Source organism: Emydura macquarii, unplaced genomic scaffold (assembly GCF_026122565.2).
Source record: "Emydura macquarii macquarii isolate MOO-44397 ecotype Brisbane River unplaced genomic scaffold, CSIRO-AGI_Emac_v2 contig_1263, whole genome shotgun sequence".
In the NCBI taxonomy this organism is placed as follows: domain Eukaryota; kingdom Metazoa; phylum Chordata; order Testudines; family Chelidae; genus Emydura; species Emydura macquarii.
Genome location: NW_027131400.1, coordinates 8,193,985 through 8,219,495, shown reverse-complemented (window position 1 = coordinate 8,219,495; position 25,511 = coordinate 8,193,985). Strand labels below are relative to the sequence as shown.

General features: G+C 40.7%; 2 long non-coding RNA genes across 4 annotated transcripts in view; both read left to right on the top strand.

The window, feature by feature from the left end:
- Window positions 1-8,591, top strand: part of LOC137154674 (uncharacterized) — a 31,108-nt gene extending 22,517 nt beyond the window's left edge. For all 3 annotated transcript variants that reach the window (XR_010920276.1, XR_010920277.1, XR_010920275.1), the window contains 3 exons: window positions 3,044-3,113; window positions 5,648-5,786; window positions 8,455-8,591. This is a non-coding gene — a long non-coding RNA (uncharacterized lncRNA). The remainder of the gene's footprint in view (window positions 1-3,043; window positions 3,114-5,647; window positions 5,787-8,454) is intronic.
- Window positions 8,592-10,476: 1,885 nt separating this feature from the next.
- On the top strand, window positions 10,477-11,164 carry LOC137154675 (uncharacterized). The gene is made up of 2 exons (XR_010920278.1): window positions 10,477-10,613; window positions 10,975-11,164. It is a non-coding gene; the product is annotated as an uncharacterized lncRNA (long non-coding RNA).
- Window positions 11,165-25,511: the final 14,347 nt, after the last annotated feature.

The following is a 25,511-nucleotide window of genomic DNA, read 5'->3' as shown; positions in this document are numbered from 1 at the left end:
TTATAACATTAGCTAACCAAAGCTAAGCTGTGGGGAGCTCCAACTCTCACCATGGACTTTAAGAAGGAATTGAGCGGGAGGTGTCAGAGATGCTCTTTTTATGCCCTTGCCCGAGAGCATGAGGAGAGCAGAGGTCCATACACCACATATTGACACTGCTGGCAAAAGTCTCCAATTCAAGTGCACCGGGTGCACATATACCTACAGTGGAAAGTATATGTGGACAATCACTCAAAGGAAAAATGTTTTCTTAGTTCTTGGAACTGGCTGTACAACAGCTGAAAAGCAACACACTGTGGGAGGAGGATTTTATGGACTTCAATGAATAGCAGAATTTGGCCAGCACTAAGGGCTTTTGAAAATCCCACCCCTTTCACTACAATACTGGTGTTCAAGGCTTCAGTGAATAATGAAAAAGCATGCCTGTCTGTTGTGTTCTTTAATTCAGTTCAGTACAACATCCATTAGATGTAGTGTGAGAAGTGTAACTTCTATTGCTGGATGTAATAGAAAACATGAGATAGCAATAGGGATTCTTATGGCCATTGTTTTGTTTAACATTGTTTGGTCTTTGCACTGTTCTTTAAAAAGCACTAGATCCATCATATCTTACCAACAAAATTATGCTGTGGCCAGTCCCAAGTGCTGTTCAGTGTCTGCCATATGAATGCTATCAGCAAATCAGAGCACCTTTTTAGCTATTGAGGGCTGAAGATGTAGTGCTTCTTGACCTCTTTTCTCCATTTTACTGAGACACTGATGGGTACAGATTCCTCATTGTTTGCCTGGTAGTGCTCTTAGAATCCAGGTTTCCTTTGATGCCAGAAGTATGTAGTAACATTAGCAGGAAACTCAGTCTTTCACATAAACTAAAGTCCTTTTTAGTTGTACATTTGTATATAAACCCCAAGCAAAAGCTGTAAATCATTAATCTTACTCTGGGCCACTGATTTAGTAACTGGGAAAGTTGCTACATAAAAAGAATATTTTGACAAAACAATACACAAAGCATTTCCTGAGGATTTGGTGATGATCTGGGAAGTGATGTCCAAACAAGCAGCTAATGGTCATTAGGAATTAGGATCTGCATTGTCTCAACATCACTGCTACAATTTTAAAAAGATACTTTTAACTTTCAATGACTACCACATTCCTGGAGAGTTTTCTAGCAATTGTGTGCAAGCGAATGAGAAATGCCTTCACAGATCTGTGTTTTAGGTAGAAACCAATACAGGATAAAAAACATTTTTAAAAGGATATTTTAGAATGGATTTAACCCTGATGCTTCAAGTCACGGAACCGTTGCTAACTGACAGGGATTAGAAAGATATTTACCCATTGGGCAAGTTATTCTTTAATTGTCCACTCTAGAGTTTCTTGCACCTTTCCTTGAGGCATCTGATTCTGGCCGTTGTCAGAGACGGGACACTGGATTACTTGAACCACTGGCTTGACCCAACATGGTAATTATAAACCAACCAAGGAAAATAGAATCCATAGTATGTTTTCATAAAATAACTCATTGTTTTTAAACAAAAACGCTGCAAAAATGGTCAAACGCCTCCTTTGAAATTAAATGCAAAAACCTCTGGCCTGATTTTCAGTACTGCAGAGAGCCCAACAGCTTCCATGAAAGCCAAAGGGATCTGTTGTGTGGTTAGTTCCTGTGAATCTCAGGCCACTTAGGGTACCCCTACCCCACAAAATAAATAAACAAACAGATAAATAAATAAATATCTGCAGCAGCAAGTCTCAGGGCTTAGGTCAACGGACTCCGCTTGCAGGGCTCACACTATGGGGCTAAAAATAGGAGTGTCGACTTTCCCACTTGGGCTGGAGCCCAGGCCCTGAGACCCTCCTCTTTTCCAGGTTTCAGAGCCTGGGCTACGGCCCCAGCCTGAACGTTTACACTGCTATTTTTAGCCCTGTAGCATGAGCCCCATAAGCCCGAGCCTGGGTTCTTAGACTCACGGCTGCAGAGGTTTTTTGCAGTGTAGACGTACCCTTAATTAGGTCCTGAACATGGACTTCAGCCTGACTTGAAGCACCTGGTTTGAAAATATTGGCCTTCACTGAATGCAAAGTTAAATTGGCGCACAATATCACAAGATGTCAGGAAATGAAAAGATTTCAGTTCCCACAGCAATGTTAACTGCCACAATGCACAAATCTTGTGCTGACTCTCTGCACAGAGATGAATTTCCAGTTTTTCCTTGTTAAACATATATACATGCTCTATGTTTTCCTATGTGTTTCCTAATACAGGCAGTGCGATGTGGCTGAATTAAGTATGTTGCTGGAGAGATTACAGCACTGAAATTGTGCGCAGTGAATGATTTATTCAGCTAATTTAGCTCCTTTTTCTGTTCATGATCAATGAACAAAATTCCATGTTTAAAAGTTTGCTCATTGTTCAAAACTATTTAGTAAATGGTTTATGTGAACATATTCACTACGGAAAGGGAACATGTTTACAAGCTATTAATTACTATAGCTTCATATATTCACTATTGATAATTCAATATCCACACTCAGTGAAATTCACCCTGTATATTGGTCCAAGAGTCAGGACCAGGCCTATGCATCATAAGTGCTCAAAACGGGGCTTAAACAGACTTACAAGTAGAGTGGGGCAAAAAAAAAAAAAAAATTCAGTGAACAGTACATTTACCAAAAAATGCATTTTTCATATTTGCAAATTTGGGTCAAATTGGCTAATAGTTTTGGTTGGAAAAAAAAAAAAAAGAAAAGAAACATTTTGGAATGTCAAATAATCATTTCATTTAAAAACGTTGCTTTGAATTGATATTTAAAACATTTCATTTGAACCAAACAACCTTTTCAGTTATTTTTGGTGAGAAAAACAAAGCAAAAAATCTGTTTCAGTTCAAAACCAAACAATTGTTTATTTTCAATTTTATTTTTTCAGTTTGGTCACAAAACCAAAATCATCAATTATTTGCTCAGTTCTATGTCCACGGGTAAATTTCATCCACTGTATGGCTGTCCACAATAATTCACAAATTATTATTTCTCTTCCTAGGCTGAATTATTTCTAAACCCACAAAAAGCCTTCAAGATGACTACTGGCCAGATCTAGGATAATTACTCAGGTGACTATATATTCACATGTATTCATAACACTTTCCTAAAACTTTCTTACAAACAAAATTTACTCACACAATTGGTGACTGAAAACTAATAAAACCATCATGGTAAGTTCACAGTTTTTATCCATATAATGTTTGCAATTCTTTTCCAGCAATATTTACCCAGTTCTAGTAAGGACCTTCCTTTTGTGTTTACTGATCTTTAGTTATTTGTACAATTTTATCAGTGCGTTAAGCACAGCTGTTTGCATTTCACAGAGTCAGTTGTCTCAAACACCACCCTTATGAAAATTGTTAGCTATATATAACTGTTTTGCTGAAAGGTACTGAGCAATTTCACGATATAAGGTCACATGATATAAGTAATCGGAGCTGGTGCAGGAATAATATAAAAAAGTCTAGAAAGAGTTTACTTAGTAAAAATAATTAGCACAACCAATGAGCAAAAAATTTGGGCAAAAGCTGGTGTTATGGGAGACGTTAAAAAATATCCCATCAAAGCATGTCCCACGTATGGGAATATCTGCAGTAATTAACATGAAAATCTCAGTTTGCTGAAATGTGCAAAGCAAGTAGTATGTTTGCAATCAAAGAAATGAATGATGCAAGCACCGTATTATATTAACTGTTTATTGGAACTCTGTCCCATGTCAATACCAAGGAAAATAAAAGAATGGAAAGTAACTCTGGAATTGAATAAAGGCCCTATCACAGTTAAACCTGATACTTGGAATCCAAACCAATATGCTGCCAGAAAAAAAGGAATACAAGAAAATCAAGAATAAATACAAGATGGAAAAAGTAAAAGTAAAATTAGCAACAGAGTGGAAAGAAATAATTGGGTTACCGGGATACCAACATTTGGGCGCGCGCACACGCACACACGCACACACACACACTGTGAAGTCAATTGTTTTTATGACTGAGAGTCTGGAAGCACAGGCTATATGAGGGCCAAACATTTATGAAGAATTATGACTGATCAGACACCTAATGGAAGTTGTGTGTGATCTAAATGAACAATAATAAAACCAGAAGACTTTGATAATGTCTTTGATACATAGTCTGCATTAAAAAGAAATATCACATTTGTTTAAATTCTGAGATAACCCACAAACTCCATTCCACCCAAGAAAATTCCACTTGGGCTTTGCAGGAATTAACATGCCCAGGGAATTTAAAAGTTATAAAGAAAGTCTGGATACTTCTGATGGTGGTAGTTTAAAAAAAGCCAACAAGTCAGAGAATGTTGCTGTGAAGTGACCCACATCTGTCTCTCTCCCCAATAATTTCTTACACTCACTGGCCATTTCATGTCTCTCACTCTTTAGGCCAGGGTGTACGTCTCTAACGTGTTTGTACAATATCTAGCACAATGAAGCCCCGACCGTGACTGGATGGAGTGTGGGGCTTTTTATCCCCTTTTGGTCTGAGGAACCATCTACCTCTATTTTTTGTTGTCAGAGGCCCCAATCTCACAAAGCACAAGTGAAACATTAAGCATGTGGGTAGCCTCAATTAAAATCAATTGGACTATTCACGTTCTTAACATTATGCACATACTTAATTGTTTTGCTGAACCAGGGTCTAAATAGGTTTGCATTTTTAATATATTCCAAAGATGCCTAGAAACGTTAGATGGCACTTTTTGTTTTGCTGAAATTCAAGTAAATAAATAGTATCAAGCTGTTACATAGCACTTTTCAGTCGATCTCAAAACACTTTACAACGGAGCTCAGTATCATTATCCCCATTTTACAGATGGGAAATTTGAAGCACAGAGAGGCAAAGTGTCTTGTCCAAGGTCATCCAGCAGGCCAGTGGCAGAGCCAGGAATAGAAGCCCAGTCTCCTGAGTCCCAGCACCATGCTCTATCTACTAATGTAACAACTCACTATTCTACTGCGGAAAGTGATGTTTTTGTAAAAACTCCTCTTGAGTTTCTATAAGTGCTAAGGTTTGTAATCATCATCATTATTAATTATTTGGGAACCAGACAGAACTGTTCTCTCTCTCTCTCTCCCTCTCCCTCTACTCATGTATTTTCAGTTAAGCTCAATATAATTAATTTCTTACTCTTAGGAAAAAAAAAGTGCTAACACTTGCCCTCCTCACTGTGATGTAACTCACCCATCCTTGCATGTGTATATATACCTACCTAACTGTAGGTTTCACTTCATACATCTGACAAAATGGGTTTCTGCCTATGAAAGCTTATGCCCAAATAAATTTGTTCGTTTTTTCAGGTGCCACAGAACTCTTGTTTTGCTGAAAACAGACTAACATGGCTACCCGACTGGAATTAGTAAAATAGGTTACTTTTCTAATTTTCTTCTGGACTCTTTAATGCAATAATAGTTAGCACTTCTCTAGCATCTTTCACGGGCGGCTCTCAGAGCTCTGTTGCAGACATTAAGGGCCTGATTCAAAGCGTAATGGAGCCCATATGCAGCTTTCCATTAATGACAAGAGGATGTGGCTCAGACCCTAACTGTTTAAGCCTCACATGTTAAGTCAATAAATATCTTCATTTATAGATGGGGAAAATGAGGCAGAGAGAGGCGAAGTGGCATCAGCCCAGTTTAAAGGTCAGAGGTGAAATCGTGAAGTCAAGTCCACAGACTCCAAATCCTATGCTCTGTTCACTCAACAATTTTGCTTCTCTGAATACAGTTAGTAAGTACACAATGATAATTTATTATTAAGTAAGAAAGATAGTAAAGGAAACATGGTGTTTATTTTTGAGGTCTCAGTTTTCTCACAACCCAAATTCCTGTCACATATATTAGATTGGAAACATCTCATGTTGTGATGTAGATTTCTGTGCTGAAATCATGACACTAAGGTCAAGATAACCACACAGAAGCCGTAAAAACAATGCACAGAGAAGTGACCTGCCTTCTTTACTATTTGATTTGCAGTTGACCTACAGAAGGTCTATAAATTCATTAGTTTTTGGCAGCTGAGTTTCTTAATTCAATAAGAAATTAGGTCTTCTGGAGCACAAAAATTGCCCCACAAATACAAAGTACAAAACCTCTTTGGTATTTAATTTCATTCTAGCACTTTGGGTACAAGATAGGACTCCGATGATTGGAAGGAAGTCAAATGCTGAAATTTTTTTTTGAAAAAAAAGACATCCCTTTTTGCATTGGCTCAGAGAACAATGCTGCTATTATGACTATTTAACAGCCAGTAATGTGTTTTCAGCCAGGGCCTCCGTTAACATCACTTTGGGGTTATTTAAAAAAGAGAGAGAGAGAAGGCTAAGTGTCCTTGTTTGAGTGATTAAACTTTACAAGGTTGCATGTAACCATGTTTATCTTTACTACTCATAAAAAAAAAAAATCAGCTGTAAATCTCCAAAATGAACCCAAAATTCACAGTTCTAGTCCCTGGAGACAGCTTTGAAGCTTAAAGTAGATGCTGATGATTTTAAGAAGTTGTTTGCAGCCTTGTTATGATTGTGTCACTATTCATTTAATGGCATTTTGACTCAAGACACAGGGATCCATTGTCAGGATGATCCAGTGACATCACAGTCACAAATCACCACAAAAATAAGACAATATTTCAGGAGTGGAGCATGAATGTGGCAGTGATGGCAAAAAATATATGCTAGTCTCTGCTCTTCTTTTCCTTATTCTCAAATGATATTATTTACTACATCCTTTAGAAGTCTCGTATGGTTTGCTTTGAATTGCATCTGGTACTTTTGAGGCAGTTGAAAGTGAAGGACCCTGATTTACACTATTGTATAGCAAGAGTACGCTATCAACATAAACACTTAAATAAAAGAAGAATCAGGGAAGAATCAGGCTTAAGGGCTCTACTCCAAAGATACAGTAAACATGCATGAAAAATTGACACTTTGGAGATCACACACAAATTTTCTGTGTATGTATACACAAAATATAGAGAGATGTAAATATTTGTGTGTATTATTCGTAATTGAATATGTATGTATACAGACACAGGGCCAAATCCTGAATTTTTTATGCTGTCGTTCCTCTGCCTACACTTAGGAAAAGCTCAGGACAGACATTTTGTCTTGCAAATTCTGATGTATATGGTAGTGGCTCTGTGTAATTGAATAATATCGCCATACCATTTCAGAAAATAAAAATAAATGCAACCACTATATTGGAAGAGGTGATAATCTAGCCAGCCCATAGAGGAGAATATTTTAAACCGGTGCAATAGAAACCTAAAATAAGAATATTGGGCCTAATTTCGCAGTCATTGGGCATCATAGAAAGCAGAAATGTTTAAAATAATTGTCATTCTGAATGTTTTGAAATGGAATGATTTTTAGTTTAGCTGATACTTTTCATGAACATTTTCAGGTTTTTCCCCTCCTCCCTTTTTCTTTTTTCCCCACTGGAAAACAAAAAGGAAAACGAGATTTTTAAAAATGAAGGAAAAAATACGAAACCCCCAAGAATTTTCCATTTGGGGTTTTCATTGAAAAATGAAAAAATGGGGAGGAGGGAGGAGGAAATGAAAAAAAATCATGAATTTTTTTCTGAAAAAAGGCCATTATTGGAGGTGGCGGGGGGGAGGGAACCCTGAAGAATTTCCATTAGCTCTATCATTTGGCTGGATGGAGGAATCACTGGGTATGTCTACACTACAATCAGAGGTGCAAATGCAGCATGTGTAGACATCAGGCCCGCCAACCGGAATTCCAGGCCCCAGGGCAGAACAGTCCCGGCCCACCTCCTCTGCTCACAGCCCCATCCACAGTCCATCCCAGACCCTGCCCCCTCCTCTGTTCAGACTGCTCCCCACTGCATCCCTCCCTTCCCCCATTGCTCAGTTCCCCTCCTCTCTTCCACACTCCTCCTTCCCCCAGGCAGTGAGCAACAGTTGGGGGAGGAAAGGAGAGACGCACGCGAGGAGCAATGGTGTGGGGGAGGTTGAACAAGAAGGGGGGACGTGGCTTCAGGGAGGCCAAGGGGGAAAGCGTGGGGTGGAAGAGACGAGGGGGGCCAAGCAGGGAGGTGGGCTGGTGGGGAGGGAGGTGGTGGCGAGCTGGATGGGGTGGGGCCTGAGCTGGTGTGGATTGTAGGTGGGCCCATGAATGGAAGAGGTGGAACAGGGAGCTAGCCTCCCCAAGGGAAGCTTTCACTCACCGCCCATGGCCCAGCCCCTTTTAAAATCACTGGGCCCTTGGCACCATTACATACAGTTTTAGGAGTTCTTAGCAGGTGAGTACTGTTCAGTCTTTGAAGAAATGCTTCATTGTTAATTTTGTGCAACAAAGCCTTTTACAGGGAGCTGTTGCAAGCAGCACAAGAGTTCGCTCTCGGCCTTCATTTTTTTAATAAGATTCAATTCTTAGGGCGGAGCTGCTCCATGAGAACTGGGCTCTGGTGGTTTGGCTGCGATTCCTGAAAAAGCCGGGATTGCCAGTGTGCCGTTTGTGACCACGTTTGTTCAAGGAGTGTGGTGCATGTAAATAAAACAAGTTATGTTAAGAAACTACTCAGACACCATGTCGCTGATTTTTCCTTGAATGGGAAACTGACCTGCAAGACCCCAAAATTTGTTATCATTTGGCAGAGGGGCATCGCTAGTTTTGTCTAAAAAGCGTCAGTGTTGTTGGAGCTGGGGACTGGGTCCTGTCCCCCGGCTGCCGCTCATTTGTATTGTGATTTTGGGATAATCGCAGTCTATGCTTTTATATATCTGTTTTTTAAATACGGATTACCCCACAAACACTCCTGCTAGGAAGGTGAGGCTTCATTAATGGTTGGAAGTTATTCTAGATTCTCAAAAGGAAGTTGCCACTGAAGCACAAACTATCGTCATATTTCTATAATAACAGGCAATTCTTTGCTAGCCTCTTTCACTCTTCTTCATAAGGCAGGTGTAGTACTGCTAACTGGCTGTCAGGAATGGACGGCTTTGATTTTGAAAAGGGCACCAGCAGGATAGCCACAGACAGTACAAGAATCCAAAGGGTGGTAACTTGGACCTAGTTGGTGGTCATGTTTTCTTTGATTCTGGGAGATTTTATCTCTTGCTGTATATGACAGCCTCTCACAAAGACAAAGGCTTTTCATCATTTGAACACGTGATCCCTCAAGGATGAAATTAAATCACCTCACACAAAAAGGGACAGTGAGGAACTTGGACTATATCTGCACTTTTCAAAATGGTGCAATCTGTGAATTCTGTGCATAACAAAAGATGCTAAATGGGTGGCAGGGCTCCCTGAGTGTCTACATGGCTCTGCCACTGCTAGCCGTCCCACTTTAGCATTCCTCCTCCCCTGAAGTTCAGCAGGCATTGGCAGCCAGTGCAGCTGTAGGGCTGGAACTTTGATGTGGGCTCCCACCCATCCTCGCTCGCCCCTTTTTTTGCAGCCTTAGAGTAAAGACAGTGAGGAAAACCCAGATCCAAGCTAAGTGTTATGATCTTTGCTCACAAGTCTGAGGTCTGGGTTGCAGGAGTCTTCCCTCTCCCATAAGGTTTGAGGGCAATGAAGATCCCAGTTTGCCCCAGCTCTGTCCTTGCTTCTGGGGGGAGTAGTGAGGAACACAGCAAACCCTCCTCTGCCTCCCCCCCCAAGCAGGGGAAAGAAGATCTCAGTGCCCCCTTTTCATAGGCCAAAGGCCTTTTGGCTTCCAGGAGAGCAACAGTAACAGCAGCAGAGCCCACCAAAAAATTGTGAAGGACAGTAGTAATAGATTTTGAAGCGGGGGAGGAGGCAGAGAGAGACAACAGCAAGCACTGTTCATGTGGAACGACTATCAGCCTTTGGGTTTCCAGGATTGTGTGGTTTATTACTTGGGGGTTCAATGGACTTTGGGGACCCAATTTACTTTTCACCTGTGAACAACAACATTTTGAGGTGAAATGGCAACATCCACCTCAGCAAAGTACCAGGGAAGGTTTTGTAACCAAGATACAAGCACATCTTTGCGGTGCCATCTCTCCTCAGCATGCATGCACACATACTTCATTTCCTCAAGAGAGAGCCATCCAAGACAAAGTCAAAAAATCATTTCACTTCCCCCTCCTCTGAAAGCATTAAAAGTGGTAGGGCAGGGACAGCTCTTCACCAGTTTTGCTGCTGTGCATATGCTTATTTTCACAGCTGTAAGTATTTCTCCGTTTTCTTTTTTTCCTGTCAATAGTACTTAGGTTCCCTCATGTGTATGCAGATGATAGACAACTCAACAGTACACCTGGACCTTCCAACCAGTCATTAAAATATGCAGGCTCAGTGCTGTTTGGCAGTCTCAGAAATATCCACTTTTAGAAGACGTATAATTGCTAGACCAAAAGCCTGATAAAACTGAGAGGGTGTTGCTAAGTCTCGGGTACAAGTTCTTTGTACTTCTGCTTTTCTGGTAGTACTTTTTGATTCTCCAGTGCCAACCATATCCCTTGAAATCAAAGTCACCTCTGCTGAGACAGCACTGCAGCTTTTTACAACCTGAGAAATGCGAGGATGACATCACTGCTTAAGAGGAAAAAAATCTAGATATACCAGTCAGTATTGTGTAATCTATTATTACAGGTTTACCGTAGGACTGTGCTCCACTGCCTTCTCCTGGTCACCCAGAAGCTGTTCAAACTCTTTATGCGCTGACTTCCCCTCCCCTCACTGTTGAGAAATCTAGTGGTCTGAAGAAAGGCCTGGGAACTTTTCACTTCCAGTACTGGGATCTAACACTAAACATTTTTGTGATCTCATGCAAGTCATTCCAAGCTCTCTGCCTCATTCTCCTCATCTGTAAAATGGGATAATAATACTTGGCTACCTACCCCACAGGGCTACATATTAAAGATGAAAAAAGAAGGATTTAAAAAAAAAAATTGGGGTAATGCCTTTTTTCTGGTTTTGCTACAGGACTTGTTGGAGATCTCGGAGGATGTTTATTGTGAGCTACTGCCATCTGACAGAAGAGATGGACATACTGAATCTTTAACAAAGGCTTATTTTCTCCAAAATGTTAATCAGTCATCGAAGAGAAATGAGTGTTTGCAAAAAACAGAAAAGTCTTTTAAAAATCCTAATTAAATAACCCCTTGCCCTCTCAGCTGTTGAATTACCACTCTTCATTCTTGTGGTAACATTTCACTACTTCTCCAGTCATCAGTCTTCCAGCCTACACTGGACTAGATTATTTCAACATGAAGAACAAACCAACCCAGAAGACTTTTTATGCACCCCATTAAAAAAAAAGTTTCAAGCCGTCTCTACACCTCAAAGAAGCACAAAAGGGCGCAGGAAACATTTTTTCCTCTTTGCATGTCACCTTTAATATTTGCATATTATCCACATTCATACAGTTCTTCATCTCCCAATACAGTAGAAAGAAAATATTACGACATTGTTAATTCACACTGATACTATACCTCCACTAAATAAGCGTTCTGACCTTTCAGGTTTTCATCAGCTATGTTCCAAGTCACTCAGGTATGTCTACCCTGCACGGTTAACCCAGGTAACTGGCACCTGTGTCTGAGCACTTGGGTTAGCCAAACTGACATGCGAGTGCAAAGCCCTACCCACGTTACTGTGTCCTCACAGTTTCTGCACTTGCTTGTGCGTGTCTGCCATGGTTCTTTGTGCCAAGATGCTCTAGTCTAGGATTCTTTCCCAGTTAGTTGCAGGAGAACTTGTCTGTCCTCAGGAGGGAATGGTGTGGAGTGATTTTGCCTGCATCTTCACTGCAAAGTGGTCAGGTTCCATCCTAAATTAAACTAGAGCCCAGATTGTAACCCACATCCACAGCTGGGTAAACTAGCCCAGGCTTCAAGCACCTCCACACTCAGGTCAGAGGGTTTTCTATGTGGGTGAGAAAGTGGGAAGGCAGTGGCTAAGGGCTTTGGCTAAAACCCAGGTAAGAGCCCATGCTGACTATGCAGTGAAGACATACACTCACTCAGTGTAGTCAGTCAAAGCTAATTGTTATCTTGTCCCCATGATACCACTATTCATGTGCCTTAGAACTGTTGGGAACTTCTCCCCATGGAAGCAGTTCTCGGGTGAGATCCAAAATTCTGCATTGGTCATTTCTGTTTTTAATCTTCATGACGGCCACTTTTCCTAGTATTCAGAAATATCTTGCAGTAGCTCTCAGACCTGTGTATATAGGTACCTTCTGGAATAATTTCTGTTAGGTGGAAGATGTTGAGGAATTTCTTGTAGCCTGCATGCTCACGCTAAGATAATAAAATAAGGAATAATGCTATAGTATGGAAACCCAAGAAACCTAGAAGTTCAGCATTGGCTTAAGCAGTTAGCATAAGTGCAAGGTCTAAACAGCCTCAGAAGAAGGAAGTAACTTGCCTAATAGAGTTAGCATAAGTAAGTAAGCTAGTAGTGGCCCTAAGTCAAAAGATGGCAGAAGTCTTTGTCTTGCAATATTTGAAAGTGCTGAAACTAAGCCTAAAACTGCTGACAGGTAACTGCAAGTAGACAGCCGGTACCAGTTTTAGGATATTTTTTGAATAAACATTAGATGCTTAACCACAGGTAGCTAGTAACCAACTGATGCATATGTTAATAAGTTCAAAATAATTCATATACTAGCCTATAGGATAAGGGCACATCAATATTATGATGGTGAGGAAGTGAAGATATGGTAAAGGATGGAGGAGTTACACATACATGTGCAAAAACCCAGTCAAGGCCCATAAAACATCTAGTCTTAGGTTAGGCCAGCATGCTGATGGAGAACTCCACTGGAGTCAGATTAGGATCTGTCTCAACCTTTCAAGCTCTCCCCAAGGATAGAATAAGCATACAAATATAATGGTGCTGGATGGAGAGTCTACGGGGCTGTATTACCTCACTTTGCTTGTTTGGATTGTTCTGTATATAGAACTAATCATAGTGACAATAAAAAGTTTTACAACTTCAGAAAGTTCTCCCTGGATGTGAGTGTTGTCGTCCTTGCTGTGCACACCAGGGCTCCCAATTAAATGGTAATTCTGATAATACTGGGCCTGATCTTGAGATAGGAACCTACCAAATTTCAGAGTGCTAATTTGGGAAACTAAATCATTAATATAATCAGTACACAATCAATAGATCAGGCAACAATCTAATAACTATTTGGAAGGTAGGCCGAGTAGCCAGTGTTATTGCTGCCTGCTGATTGAGCCTGGGAGATACCACAACTCAGCATAATTTATTTTATGTTCAGAAATGCAAAGCCATATGTTGTATGTAATAGTATTTTGATCATTAATGTGCTTTACACATTTTGAAACATTATTACACAAGGAAGAAAAGGTATTGTGTAACTACTGGCAGGTCTGATTGTACAAGAAGGGCCTGATTCTGGATGGAGATATACACGGCTACTCCTGCACAACTTCTGCAGCAGCTTGTTTGTGCACTACTTCTAGTGAGTGAGCAGGCTACCAAATGTGCAGGGGCTACTTCATGTGCTATACTGTACAGACTCAGGGCTTGCTCAATCCCTGTTCAGCCACAGCACACTTCTCTCCATCCTGCACTGCTGCTTGTGGATCAGGAAAAGGAAACACTGGGATGTAGAAGATGCAGTACTGCCAATCCACGCATTTAAAAATTGAGTCAGCCCCCCCTCCAAAATAATGAGTTCTTTAAAAATAATTGTTTGCGTTCTTTTTATGCATCTGAATTCTGAGCCTTTAAGGTGTGCTTGGGTCATCTTTTTCAAGCTTTCCTTCCCAACCATTAGGGCTAGAAATTTACTTTAAAAATAGAAACTGAGATTCTCATGTAGCTTCCGGATTCCAGAAGCTGGGGGTTAAAAAAAACAAAAAAACCAAACAAACAAACAAACACCAAATACCACAAGATTCACCAAACAAATTGCAAGAGCTGGCAACACTGAGTCTGTAACAAGGACCATGCGGAGAAGTACTGTATGCTGGACTTCCATATTAGCTATTGTGTGTCTATTTTGTGATCCCAGCTTTACTTCAGAAAAAAGGGGTGACTGCCCTAAAGAGAGAGAGAGAGAGAGATCGTGTGTGCATGCACACATGCACCCACCACCTACCCACCCACTCCTGTAGTACATGGCCTACACAGGATAAAGGCTACTGCCGCTACCATATGCAATACCAAATGCAAGCTATTTTCTTGATCAGGGGACTCACACAAGAAAGTCTGGAACACTATAAAATCCATGAGATTAGAGCTCCCCTGGCCTGTTGAGTTGAACTGCTAAGTATGCAGGCACAGAGGGCACCAGCTAGAAAAGGATTGGTGACCTTGTTATCAAAGCCAATGTGTGTCACCCAGTCTTGTGGTTTGCAATACTGGCCCTCAGTCACTGGTACTTTTAGGCCTAAATTTTCAAAATTGACCTTCAGTATTGCAGACACATTTGAACTGATTTAGCAAACTACCTGACTTTGCAGCTGCAAACTGAGTCTTAACACATCAAAATTAGTACAATTACAGACACAAGTAATTGCACCCACAATATCGGAGTCCAATTTTAGACCTGGCTAAACATTAGGAGTAGAACTAGTCAGAAAATTCCCACTGAAATGTTTTTTTTCCCAATAGAAAATTTGTGTGTGGAAAATTTCAACCTTGGAAAAAAAAAAAAAAAAAAAATTCCATCAGGAAAAATCTAAATGATGGTTAGCTTCGTGTTAGTGCAACCCAAATTGAAACATTGAAGTTTGTCAAACTAAATCAAAACCTTTCATTTCAGGTCAGTTCATCGTTAATCTGTGTTCATATCAGCTTCTGGGAATGGTAGTTATAGAGCTTCATGCCCCCATTCTTTTTTATGGCTAAGCTTTCTGGTCAGACTACATCACCCATGATGCACTGTAGTGTGTCCCCTCCAGTTGAATGGTTGTGGCATATCATGGGAGTCACAAGACTACAGTACATCATGGGATGTGTAGTCTGGAAGGAAGAGCCCGGACCATAGAGGAGAATGGGGGCATGAGGCACACAAACTTCCATGGGGCCCTGCAGCAGCACCATATTTAGACATTTCCAAATAAAAAATTTCCATTCTGTTCTGTTTGTTTTTTAATATTCTGACTTTTTATCCTGAATCAGGATGAAAACAAATATTGAAATATTGGAATTTGCCCATGGGATGGATATTCAGCCATGGGCTGGACACTTCAGTTTCTGTCTCCTAGATTTCCTGATGCTCCCACATTTGCTAGCCTGACTGAGTCAGCCCTGTGATAAAATTACTGCTCTGTTTGTTTTGTCATATACTGGCAGAGTCGCATCTGGCAATGAGGCTTTGTTTTTAATAAATACAGGGTAGGAAACCTCCCAAATACTCCAGCTAAATCCAAAGAAACCTCAAATCTACTAGTCCACAGCTAGTGCTGATGACTGGCACAGAACAGAATGCACACTCTGTTCACTGCACCCAGCCGTAGATACCAGTTGTCTGACGTTGAGAGGTGCTGAATTTCTGGTGCCCTGTACCTCCACTCATAACCAGGCCTACATCTGGCTTTTTGAAGGAATATGATCAGAAGTAGGCTCATGTCTTGTTATTGTGCGCAGGATTTTTCTTGCAAGAAGGCTGTGACATTTCCCATACATACAGAATTTGCCTCCTTCATTTTATCATTTTTTGTCAAGAGTGTTTTTCAGCTAGGATGAGAGTGTTAACTGTGTGGCAGTTTGCCCTCCTTGTTAGATGATTATAATGCATTTCATCTGATAGCTGCTTGTTGCTTCTGAATATCCATCTTACTGAACTATCAAACTATTCTGCTCTATGATTAGCTCTTATGGACTCAGAACAAGTGTTTCTTGCTCAAAAGCTTTGAATATCAATTGGTCTCTCTTTCTTTGATCTCCATTATTTCTCTGGTTCTATTTTTATTTTTTTCCTCCTCCTTCCTTCACTTAGCTTTTTTGTTTACTTACTATTAAGAGAACTGCTTCACACTTAGGGCTGAATTGTTCAGGGTCATGTGTGCCTTAAAAGTGGCAAAAAAAATTATGCCAACATCAGGCACAGCAAGCTCAGGAAAAGGATACAATTCACATGAAAGGTAGATAGCTGCCCATATGCACAGTCCCAGGTGACAGCTGCTCACAGATTTCACAGGTAACTGACAAAAAGGGGATGTGGTCTTCAATAAAGAAGGAATGGCCAGAAGGAAACAAGGCTTCGTCACACTCAGGAAAACATGAAGGAAAAAGGCAGAAGGAGAGTGTAAATTAAAGTCATCACCCCACCTACCAAATATATTCTAAATGTTATTTTTCTTTTCTGAAAAATGTGTTCATTGTTTTCACAGAATTAAATGCCCTTTTCAGTGAGAGATGTATATCACTTATGGCCTTTTCATAGTTGTCCTTCTCGTCTTTACTTTTTTTACAGTGCATTTCCTTTGCTGGCTTTTTATTTCTTTCCACTGCACTGATTTCAGCTACATCATTCAAATCAAGATAAAAAATTTCCCCACGTTCCAGAGGTATTTAGATACAGAAAACTTCGCTCAACCCAGTGTAAAGGTATGGGTCAGCTCAGCCGTTCAGAGACATCTGGATCCCCAATCATTGGAGGCCCATCCTTATATTAATGCAATATTTATTAAAAGTAGGTTATTTATTTCACTTGCTTCCATTAACAAAAAAGCCAGATCTAAGGCCAACAGAAGTAAATGAAAGTCTTTTAATTGATTTTAATGAGCTTTGGATCAGGCCTGAATAGCAACAACCGTAACCAGACAGTTTAAAAAACCCATAGGCTGAAAATTATTTACCCTAACTATTATTTATACTTCTCTTATAATAAGTACACATGAACAATGAATGCAGTTACAGAAATCAGATTGGTTCACGAACAATTCACAGCAGATAAATTCAGAAGGAATATTATTCTGTGTAAATAGACTATCTTCTAAATGATTATGTATGTGTGTGCGCATGCATGCACACATACGAACTTCATCATCTAACTCTTTAAATTTTACTGTTCATAAACACGGTGCTTCTTTATTCTTAGAAGGAAATTCATCTTCTTTTTCTGCGTGCTGTAGGGAGTTCTCATTGTATAGCAGGGCAATATGTCATGGATTTCATTGCACTTGGGAACCAAGGAATTTGACCCTTGAACAACATATCAGAAAGTAAAAAATGTGTTCAGATCATAGTTACGTTGAGCTAACAATACAGGTGGCTAGGGAATACTTTGAACACTGGCCATATGATCCTACTCCAGCTTCACAATGATCAATGTTTTTCTTCTTTCTGAAAAATATACCAATACTTTGGATTGTAGAAAAAAAATGAGGAAAAAATATTAGTAGTTAACAGTATTGCCAACCCCAAGCATTTAAAAATCATGAACAGGACTCAAGAGATCATGAAAAGGATTAGAATATACATAATAAATAAATAAATTTGGGGGTTTTATTTTCTTTCTGGTTTTTGAGCTTTTAGGGTGCCTTTGGGTCACATTGTGAAGAAAGTCTTGAAAATCAGGAAGGCTAGAAACTTACATTTATAAAAATGAAAATAGATTTTCACCTAATTAAATGTCTCCAGGAGCTATAGCTTTGAGAAAAACCATCAAATATCACAAGACCAATGATAAAATCCCGAGAGTTGGCCACAAAGAATGAGCTGTGAAGTGATAACACATGTGCTCGTTGAATAAAAACAAATGAGAAAACAAAATCTTATTCACAAATATTTTGTCAATAGGAGTGCCAACCTCCAATTGGCTATGATTGGCACTCATCATAATCTGAGAATATTCAGGTATTCACTATTCTGAGAATATTCAGGTATTCAGCACCACTAAGTATTTGTGGAAATCCTTGAGAATCCTGAATTTTCTACAGATGACTGGATAATTAATTTCTACTGAAAGTTCATTATTTGCCTGTTATTCCCCTGTTAAAAAGTGTGAGTTACTCAATCAGCAGCCAGAAACAATATCATGTCTTAGATACCCAGTCACATAATATAACAAGTATTTGGAAGAAACAGTTCACAAACAACCCACAGGCTGAAATCTAGAGACTTAGAAATAATTATTGAATTCTCAGAAGTCAGGATTCCTTTGCAAATGTTTCGCTAGCCTAAAAATGTGATTAATTTAACAATGAATATTATTCATAATGAACATAGTCAGTTCCAGTTTGTCTTTTTGTTCCAACTTCATTGAAACAACCAGGAATAAACCAGGAATTCTCTTCTAGCCAACAAGTCCTGCTGATGTGGCCATCATAAAAAGACGCTTAGTTTATGTTATAGATTTAAGATAGTCCGTTCTGCTCTGCTCTCAGAATTGGAATATAAAGACATAATTCTTAGCTGACCTGCTTCAGTTTTTCTGTACAAACTTCACAGAAGACAGAACACTTAGATTTGTACGTGGGTGTAAATCCAATGTACACAGCATGCTGTATGATTTATATACGGGCCATCGTTCAGCCGGAGTCTGGCATTTCATTGATATGCCTATTATTTAGATGTATTCAGAGTTGATATGGGATTTTCCCCTGCAGTGACTGTGTTTTCGAAGAGATGCAAGAGCCAGATCTTTTATATTCCCCAAGGTTAAAGCAAAAAGTGAGATGTCCTTTGCTTTTCCAACTCCTTATTCATATAGAATAATTCATCTGCTGATATTCATAAGGTGACTTCTACTGGCAAATGCATTGGTGTCCAAAGGAGACTTTTTAAGCATGTAGGTAATTGTTTATGGATTTGTATCTGCTTTTATTTAGCATACTTGGTAGTGCTCTTTCTGCTGCTAGTCTGCAAGAATCCTTTTCGAGCCAGGGGGCCTGCTCTTTAGGGAACAATACTTTACGTATTTGTACTCCTTGCAAGTCCCACTATACTAGAATCAATGTATCAAATCAAACTAGTGAAGGAGCCAAGCAGCCTAAGGTAAGAGAAGGAGAGGTTTTCTAACAGAAACTTTGGCAGCAAGGGATTAAATGTCTGTTTGCTCATTTGTATAAACTTCCCTCCCCCTCCTCATAAATAGCACGGGAGAACTGGGGCATCTTTTATGTCTTCTCTCTGCTTGTTTTATTATTTCTTTATTTAAAATTTCCAACAAGAAAACCCTTATGAGATTTTAAGGCCACATTTCTGAAGAAATGTAACAGTAAAATTATTTAAAGCACACTGGTTATGATTCAAGTCCCTTCTTCTTTGCATCTCCAGTGATTGACATGAGTATTAACAATACAGGGTGTCACCCTCCATTTGACTCTCCCCTGTTATGGTCTTAAATCAGTGGTTTTCAAACTCTGTAGGCTGTGTACCCCTTTTCAAGTAATGTACCCCCATCTGAAACAGGGTCGTAATATACCTATGATTAGACTGCCAAGTCTTACTAAATAAAATGTGTAGTCTGCCATTATAGAGTTTTCCTCGCGTACCCCGATGAGAGCTTGCGTACCCCTAGGAGTACGCGTACCCCAGTTTGAAAACCACTGCCGTAGACTACTAAAGTGTGCATTGTGCCCTTGAAAGGCTGAGCACACTTTGTAGATTGAATTAGGTCTGTCAGTTTTACACAGTCCAATTGCCCCATTTTGAGAGGGAGTGGCATAGTATTCCTCCTGCAGCCACCTACTGAATATTCTCCCTCACATATCTGCCATCGGCCTCCATCTGCCACAGAAAACCAGAATCCTGGTCCCCTCCCAGGAACACCATCCTCACCCACACAATGATCTCTCCAGATGGCAACATGGAGTGGGCTTTGATGAACTCTCTCTCGGTCAAAGAATGGAGGCATGAAGTTGACAAGCAATCTGAAAGCAATGTTGCCTATCCAATTTAAGGATGTTTTGGGGAACAAGACAGGGTAAAGATTTGAAATGAACGATAAAGTCAGTTGTCTGTCCTAGAACTTTGGCTGTGTAGACAAAATCTTTTTACATTATGCTGTTAGCACCCTCTAGAGGTCAAAACACATCACACTCAGCTTGGATGCCAGACGCAAGCAGAAATAAAAAGGAAGTGGCTTCCAAAAGGAGCTCGACATTCATGCCCACACGTTCCCTCTCAGGTTAGAAAAGCCACTGTGTATGCAGGATGGGGGTAATGGAGTGGAAGTTCAATTTTAGCTGCAAATCAGAGATTGATTTTTTACAGTAAATCAATCTTGGGTATAAAAAGAGTAGCTTGCATACCTACTACAGCTGTGCAACTGTCACAAACCTGTCTCACTGAGTTATGACTCATAATTTTCATGAAATGGTCTCTCAGTTCGTGACCCAGTAGATCCCAAACATATGATTTAATCAGGCATTAATCAAAGGCAATTTTTTCCTTCCCTAGTGTTAGTTCTGATCTATACCACATTGTCAGCATCTCTCCTAGGCAGGCACAGTGCACTTGCATGCAGGGTGGGGATAGGGATACAGGAAAACATGCAGCTGCCAAACTGGTGGATGTAGACTTTAACGATTCCATATGCATGTTCTCAGCCTACAACTTCATATTAGAGACTCTTGCAGGCCTGTGGCTCTTTTTCATTCATTCAGGGTAACAAAACATCCACAGGTGCATGCTAATATCATTGAAATTGTTCTAGACCTTAAAACTGTATTTAGCTTTTGCGACAAGTGAAGAAGCTGCTACCGTATGCACACACATTTACACAGATATCTGATTGTACTTCATCTGCTTGTGACTGCCGCTGAACCAAAATGCCTGTTCTTATCTGCAGTGGTCTCGAGTGAAAAGCTCACTTTACATACACCTTCCTCCCAAATTTAACCTGAACTGTTCCCACAAGTAGGGCTAAGTGATACCGCAAAAAAATGTGGGTCAGATTGCTGCCTTATTGAAGTCAACAGAAGTTTCACCATGACCTTCAATAGGGCCAAGATGCCATCCAGTGTTTACAAATATTTTTACAAATTCACAATGGCTGTTCATTTCCACCATGTTCCTGCACCTTTTTGTTCACAAACGTTTGAACAAATGGCTTGATAATTGCTCTTCCTTCACATACAAACAAGGGTATTCCCTCACAAAAACAGAAGTATTAATTTACTATTCATCATGCATTATTCTCTTCTTTAAAAAAATTCTAGTCACCCAGTTAGGCAGCAGAAGCAAACCCAGGGGCCAGATCTCCAGCTGGAGTAAACCAATGTAGCTCCAGTGAGTTCCATCATCTATGCTAATTTACCCAACTGAGGCTCGGGCCCAATCTGACATATGCAATCAGCACTTACCACAAACAGCCAACAACTAACAAATGGAGATGATAGTGTGCAAGCAACCCATAGGCTGAAAATTATTCATCCAAACTATTTGGCAAAAACAGACAAATCTGCAGAAGTCAGGATCAGTTTCTGAATGACTTGCAAACAGAAACTAGGGCTGAATTAGGCAACACTAATTGCAACAAATCATTTGACCAACTCTACATTCAATCACACATTAAAGTGCTTCCTCTCCCACCCCCACTTGCTTTCGATGAAATTGGAAGATTCAGTAGGCAACTCTGATTTCAGCATTACTGCAAGGTCAGGCAGAAGATGACACTCTAAAGGCAAACATGTCTTCTCATAGCCACATGGCAGGAATATGGGGAAATTAATGGGTAAAAATCATTTATCTAGCAGCGTCTCCCACAATTCTGATATATATGGGTTATTCCCTTCTGTTTGCAGTTTCCAGGGGCAGTTCCATGGTGTAACACAGCCCCTGCTGGCCACACCCCCTTCTCCACTCTGCCACTGGACAATTAATTCCAAAGTTGTTTTAAAGTGCTTAGAATAACTTCACATGCCAATCAGTAAACTATGTATAGTAGGCTAACTGGCCCATAAACGGTAGATATAAAAGTTACATTTTGTCTTCTGACAAAGGCTATGTCTACACCGCAGCACTAATTCGAATTAGCTTAATTTGAATTACAGAAAGCAATTTATAGAAAGCACTGCAGACTGTCCACACTACAATGTTTGTGCTGGTTTCTTGCATCCACACTGGCCAGCCTTAATTCGAATTAGAAATCAGTGCAATGTGGGAAGCTATCCCACAGTGCAACTAACCATAGAGACTGTTGTGACGAGTGTTATCATCCCAGGATGTAGCGCTGCTTCCCCTACCCTCCTCTCCCACCCCCAAACAAAAAGGAAACCATGCTGGTTTTTTACTCCCCCGATCGCCATTGCTGCAGGCACATGGAACTATGCTCTCATTTTGACAGTGACAAATACATCACAGCTTATCCTGGATTACTTTAGAACTGTATGCTGTTTGCCTTTTATTCTCCCCCTACCACTCCCTGTATATTGCTTCCTTTGATTTTGATTCTACAGGTGTCTGTAGAATGTAAGATAAACCAACAAGGGAGTCAGTTAGTATATTAATACAGTGATACAAATGTTTCCATTTCACTGATGGAAAGCATGATATAATGTATCCACATGTAGCACTGTGTATAAACTCTTAAGAAAGTATCAATTTCCATGATTGGCCACTGAAACAATGTAGCAAAGAATTTCCTCTCACTGCTGGCATTTAAAATGCATTCACCATGCGGGGAGGGGGTGGGTGGTGAAATCTTTCAAAGAGACAAACTTTAAAGGGCTAAACTTTCAAAGGGACAAATCTTAAAGGGACAAACTGCAAAGGGGTTGCTGGGCAGTTAAAACACATTCACCACGCAGAGAGAGGGGGGGGGTGACATTTTCAAACCCTTAAAGGGACAAATTGCAAAGGGCTTGTTGTGGGGGGGAGGGAGGGGTGATCGCAGCTTGGATTTTAAACCCATTCACTGCAGGAAATGAAGATTTAAATCTTCCCGGGGCTGCTTTGAGGGAAGGTGCTGAAATGGGACATGACGGGATACAGCCTGGAGGCCAATTAATTCAAATTAAGTCCCATTGCATCCACACTCACACTAATGCGAATTAATTGACGCGCTTCAGGCGCTAATCCACTTGCAGAGGTGGTTTTATTAATTCGATTTTAAAGGCTCCTTAAGGCAAATGTAGACACGGGAGTAATTAATTCGAATTAAGCCACCAGTGTAGACCAGGCTTAAGAAGCTATCCAAGGGCCTTGTGCTTCCATTAAGGAAATCTGCAATGCAACAACATGGTTTGTTTCCTACATTCATGGTAAAAATATAATATTCCTATATTAAAATTCTGATCTGATACTGTATTCAAAAACCTTTTTCCTAAGGAACCAGTAAATAACACAGTCTGTACATACCCAGTGAGGCTTTGAATTTTCAGATTGTCATGACTGGTGATCATTCTTTGACCAATCAAGTGACAAGGATTTCTGGCTAGAAGGACACACAGTACATTTCCTTCAGAAACTAGTGCTCAGGAAAGTTCCATGTAATAAAGATATCAATACTGTGCAAATAGTGTTTAGAACATGGAATTCTACGTTCTTTCCCCCATTCCGAGGCTGATCTTCCTGCCATGGCAAAATTCCCATTGACTTCAATAGAAGTAGAATCAGACTCTCTATTTCTTTCTCTCTTTTTTTTAAATAGAAGTAGATAGTGGAAAAATCAGATTCTGTTATGAGGAGCTAAGAATAAAACACTTGATGTGGAGGTGGAAAGGTACAACAAGAAAGCCATACAGACACTCTATTAGTCTGGATACTGAAACGTAGACTAGGACTTGACATGCAGAATAACCACAATGAGCACTGATTTATTTATCACAACTTGTCATATGACAAGCCCTCAGCTATTAATAGCCTAATAAGGCCAATGTAATGTCCCCTGTGCATTTAGCTATGTGGTAAATGCATAGCACAAGTTTGGCATCTGGAGAAACAGTACCAAGAGCAATGGTAACATCCAAACTGTGAACACTTCAGGTGCAGTCTCAGACTGATTCCATCATTCAACTAGCAAGGATAAAAAATTACTTCCCTATAAATTACTTCGGCTGACTAAAAGGGTTATTGGTGACATTTCAGCTCTTCACCTCTCTCTACACTCCACCCAAATTCCTGTCATCCTCTCCCACACCAAAAATCCCATGCCCATTTAAAATCCTACAGCCTTCTAAAACTCAATGACCACCATCTGTGACAAGGAAAATGTTCTAGGTAGCACACAGGTGGCTCCCAATAACATTTGTACGCACCCTGTACTTCAGGGGCCTTGGAACTTGATTGGGAGTTTACAGTTGGGAAGAGCCTGGGAGACTACAACTCCCATGATGCCTTGGGGAAGAGGGGAGAGACTCTTCCCCTTCCAGAGAGACAGGGAATAGCATGTGGGGAACTCCATTTTGGTGCTAGGGTGGAGTGCAGCCGAGGCTGGAAGCTGCTGCCTGCTGACGGGGTCCCAAAGCTGCTGCTAAGAGCCTGCTGGAGCCTGATCGAGCAGGGAGCTTCGGAGGTTGGTGGCATTGCCCAAGCCAGGGCAGGGACTGAGCCTGGAGCTGCCTGAGGTGGGCCTGCAGTGAAGGTGGTGTGAGTGCTTCCCCCCCCCCTCCGTTGTTTGGGGCAGGGCGTGGAAGGGAAGGGGCACTGCACAGAGACTTTCACGGGGCCTGAGAAGAGGCAGAGGGAGAATCCTTTCAAGCAGGGCCAGAACTGCAGACATTTGGTTGGGCCAGCTCCAAACCTCCAGCGGGACAACTGGGCTGAACTGGTGCACTGAACCCACAGAGTGCGGGCTGCTTCTTCAGATCTTCAAGCGCGCCCACGCAAGCAAGGGGTTAGGGCTCTGAACTCTTGGGGAGTGTACACTCTGCAGGTGGGGTACACAGTGGCAGTGTAAATGCAAGTTTAGACAAGTTTCATTTGTTTTCATACTAATTTTATTAATTGATGTATTCAGCTGCCCTGTGGAGTTAACATTATAGTGATGTTTAGTTTCAGTCTGTTATGCCATATTTCTTTAATTTGTTAAGTAAAGTTGTGTTAACTCTAATTTAAGTATATTGGATGTTTAGTTTGCATAAGTGCAATTGTTAAGTTAGACCTGTCTCAGATTATTATTATTATCATCAGACTAGGTTTAGTCCTGGAAGCTCCCAAGGCCCGCTATTAAGCGTGTGCAGGGGCCAGCCAGGTGGAGACACCGCCAAGTTTAAATTTCTTTAAAAGTAAAGGGACTGCAGCAGGGGGGTGGATAGAGGATTCCCACCTATTCTACATCACCGCTGGGATACTCAGGATCTCCTTTGTTGTTAACAACCTTAGCGCCCTTGCACACAGGTGAGTGTTGCCGGCTCCCAAGTAACCCAGAAATAGAAGGGGGTTACACATTTCACATTCAAGACAGTCTTAATACATAGTAAACCACTGGCTATGCAAAATGGGTTTTGTATGGATTAAGAGCACCTCCCTGCCTTGATGGGCAGATGTTCAACTGCACTCTACACCTTCCTTTTCCCATCCCCCATTTTCTGATATCCAAGTAGTTCAGGTACCAGGACCCAGTTCTGCCAACCTTATGTGCATTGAGT